Below are 3,475 nucleotides of genomic sequence, written 5' to 3'. Positions count from 1 at the left end.
ATTATTGAGTAAATTATATTTATAGAAAAATGCCTACAATATGGTCCTTAAAGGCATTCTTAATGTCATTCTGATGTTCTATCACCCTCTACTGGTCAGTAAGTAGATTACAAATTACATTTAGCCTCTCCACCCCAACAAAGTGTATTTCTTTTATAAAAACAAACAAAAAACAAAAAAAACAAAAAACAAAATCCAAAACTGTTTATTTGCTCAATATATAAAGTCTGTTCACGGATAAAAGAATTACACTGAAAATAAGTATATCAAAAATCATCTGTTTATCGCTCTCTACCATTAGTCTGTGAGCTCCTCAATGGAAATTAGAGACTTCATTTATCTTCGTATCTCTAACAGCCAGTATACTGCTTACCACAATGTACATACTCAGTAAATGTTGGATAGATGAAATGTTGAGGCAATTTGCATAATTATAACAGTCTTCATTTATCATTATTTTATAAAGTTCTGTGTTTCATAAATATCATTACTCTATGGAATTATAGAAAACTAGTAAAACAGGTATTTCCAACATTGATTTCACATAAAATGCTAACGTTATTTTAACTTCAATATATTTGAACACTTTCAACCCTATGTTCAATGCCATTTAGCTTGGCATTTTTCTGGTTACCTGTTATTCTGATTAGTCATGCATTTTTGTTTTTGCCCGTAAAATCATTTTATTTTGTTACATAAACTTCTTTCTCAAGTAATACTACTAGAACAGCCTGTTTATGGGGTTTTGGAGTTGGGGTAGACATATTTTAAAAAAACTTATCTCTATTATACAGAGTTGTGATATAAAAATGACTTATAGGCTATAGTTTTCAGAAAGCAGTTAGCTAAACCAATCCAGCTTAAAAAAATTTCTTATTTAAGTCTATACTATGGAAGGAAAAAATATTATTAAGAATATTCTGATAAAAAAGCTTCAGATCATCAAGGAATGTTCACTGTCCTCCACAGAGAGCCACTAGGATTTTCTCATAATCTCCTTTGGTTTCATCCAGGATGGCTTGGCAGAGAGAGATACCACACAACTTCTGATAGCATGCTTTGTCATCATTCATGTTGGTTTCAGAACGGGAAACCATAATTCTGATCAATGTCTTATGACGTGTTCCTGTACCCTTCCTGGCCTGATGAAGCTTCTCAGCAAAGAACACGGGTTTGTTTGTGGCATACTTCATGATTTGATGCCATTCTAACTAAGAGAAACAATGACAGTGTCAACAGATCAAAGCAGCATATCTCTAGGAAAAAGGAAAGCCCCTGGATGAAGCTCTGAAGAAAGCCCTTACAGGTCACCCCCAGGAAGTGGTTTTGGCTCTATTAAAAACTCCCACCCAGTTGGGTGCTGATGAACTCTGTGCTGCCATGAGGGGCCTTGGAACTGATGAAGACACTCAGAATGACATTTTGGCATCAAGAACTAACAGACAAATCAGAGAAATTAACAGTCTATAGAGAGGATTTGAAGAGCGATCTGGCTAAAGACATCACCTCAGACACATCTGGAGATTATCAGAAGGCTTTGCTTTCTCTTGTTAAGGGGGACCAATCTGAAGATGTTGGCGTAAATGAGGACTTCACTGACTCAGATACCAGGGCATTATACGAAGCTGGAGAAAAGAGAAAAGGGACAGATGTGTGTGTGTTCAATGCCATTCTTAGTACCTCCAGAAGCCATCCCCGTCTCTTCACAGAGTTTCAGAAGTACAAATAGTCAGCATGACATGAACAAAGTTCTGGAACTGGAGATGAAAGGTGATATCAAAAAATACTTTGGATAAATACCCAGATGTGTGATTACTGGGTTCTTCTTTGTCTCTTGTTATAGCCTTTGTTTTAAAGTCTGTTTGGTCTGGTATAAGCATTGCTACTCCAGCTTTTAATTTTTTTGTTTTGTTTCTGTTTTCATGAAATATCTTTTTCCATCCCTTTACTTTCAGTCTCTGTGAGTTTTTCAATCTGAAGTGAGTCTCTTACAGGTGGCATATGTAAGGGTCTTATTTTCTTATCCATTCAGCCACCCTATGTTTTTTGGTTGGAGCATTTAATCAATTTACATATAAAGTAATTGTTGATAGATATATAGTTATTGCCATTTTATTATTCATATTCTTTATTTTTTTCATCTAAAATAAGTCCCTCTTAGATTTCTTATAATACTGGTTTGGTGGTGATGAGTGCCTTTAGCTTTCTACTGTCTCAGAATGCTTTTTATCTGTCCTTTGATTCTAAAATGATAGATTTTCTGGGTGGAGTATTCTTGGTTATAAGTTTTTCTTTTTGCCACTTTGAATATTTCATGCCAATCCCTTCTGGCCTGCAAAGTTTCTGTTGAGAAATCAGCTGATGGTCTTATGGGAGCTCCCTTGTAGGTAACTAACTGGTTTTCTCTTGCTGCTTTTAAGATTCTCTCTGTCTTTAACCTTTGGCCTTTTAATTATGATGTGTCTTGATGTGGGCCTGTTTGGGTTCATCTTGTTTGGGATGCTCTGTGCTTCCTGGGCTTGCATGTCTGTTTCCTTGCTAGGTTAGGAAAGTTTTCTGTCATTATTTCTTCAAATAGATTTTCAATCCTTGCTCTCTCTCTCTTCCTTCTGGTACCTTTATGATATGAAGGTTGTTATGCTTGATGTTGTCCCGGAGGCCCCTTGAACTATCCTCATTTTTTTGGATTCTTTTTTATTTTTGCTGTTCTAATTGGTGATTTCTGCTACTTTATCTTCCAAATTGCTGATTTGATCCTCTGCTTCATCTAATCTGTTGTTGAGTCCATCCAATGTATTCTTTATTTCACTTATTGTATTCTTCATTTCTGACTGGTTCTTCTTTGTGTTTTCTACCTCCATTTTTATGTTTCCTATCTCTTTGTTGAAGTTCTCACTGAGATCATTGAGCATTCTTATAAACAGTGTCTTGAACTCTGCATCTGATAGAGTGGTTGTCTCCGTTTTCTTTTCTTTTTTTCTGGAGCTTTGTTCTGAGCTTGTTTTTTTCTGGAGCTTTGTTCTGTTCTTTCATTTGGGACAGTCTTTTTTTTTTTTTTTTGTCTTCTCATTTTGCCTGCCTTATGCTTTTGTTTCTATGTATTAGGTAGGGCTGTTATGTCTCTTGGTCTTAGTAGAGTGGCCTTATGTAGTAGGTCTCCTGTGAGGCCCAGTGGCTCAGTCTCCTTGGTTACCTGAGCTGGGTGCTCCAGGTGTGTCCCTGGTGTGTGCCCTCCTGTTGTAGTTGAGCCTTGGTTGTTGTTTGCACAGCAGTGGGAGGAACTGACCTTCAGGTCAATAAAAATTGGTTGTGAGGACTGGCTGTGACTACAGTGGAGGAGCTGCTATGCAGGGCTGACCCTACAGAGCAGGATCCACTTTAGCAGAGCTCTGGTTCCTGCCCAGTGTGCGCTTTTGATGTGTCTTCTGTGGAGGTGGTTGGGTAGTGCTCTGGTGTGGTCTGAAGCTGGCCACTG

The 3,475-nt window shown here is 37.4% G+C and overlaps 1 pseudogene; it reads left to right on the top strand.

The window, feature by feature from the left end:
- Positions 1-1,108: 1,108 nt before the first annotated feature.
- On the top strand, positions 1,109-1,949 carry LOC109455133 (annexin A1; annotated as a pseudogene).
- The last annotated feature ends 1,526 nt before the right edge of the window (positions 1,950-3,475 follow it).

This window comes from Rhinolophus sinicus, linkage group LG14 (genome assembly GCF_036562045.2).
Source record: "Rhinolophus sinicus isolate RSC01 linkage group LG14, ASM3656204v1, whole genome shotgun sequence".
Taxonomy (NCBI): Eukaryota; Metazoa; Chordata; class Mammalia; order Chiroptera; family Rhinolophidae; genus Rhinolophus; species Rhinolophus sinicus.
This window is presented reverse-complemented; position numbering and strand designations above follow the sequence as displayed.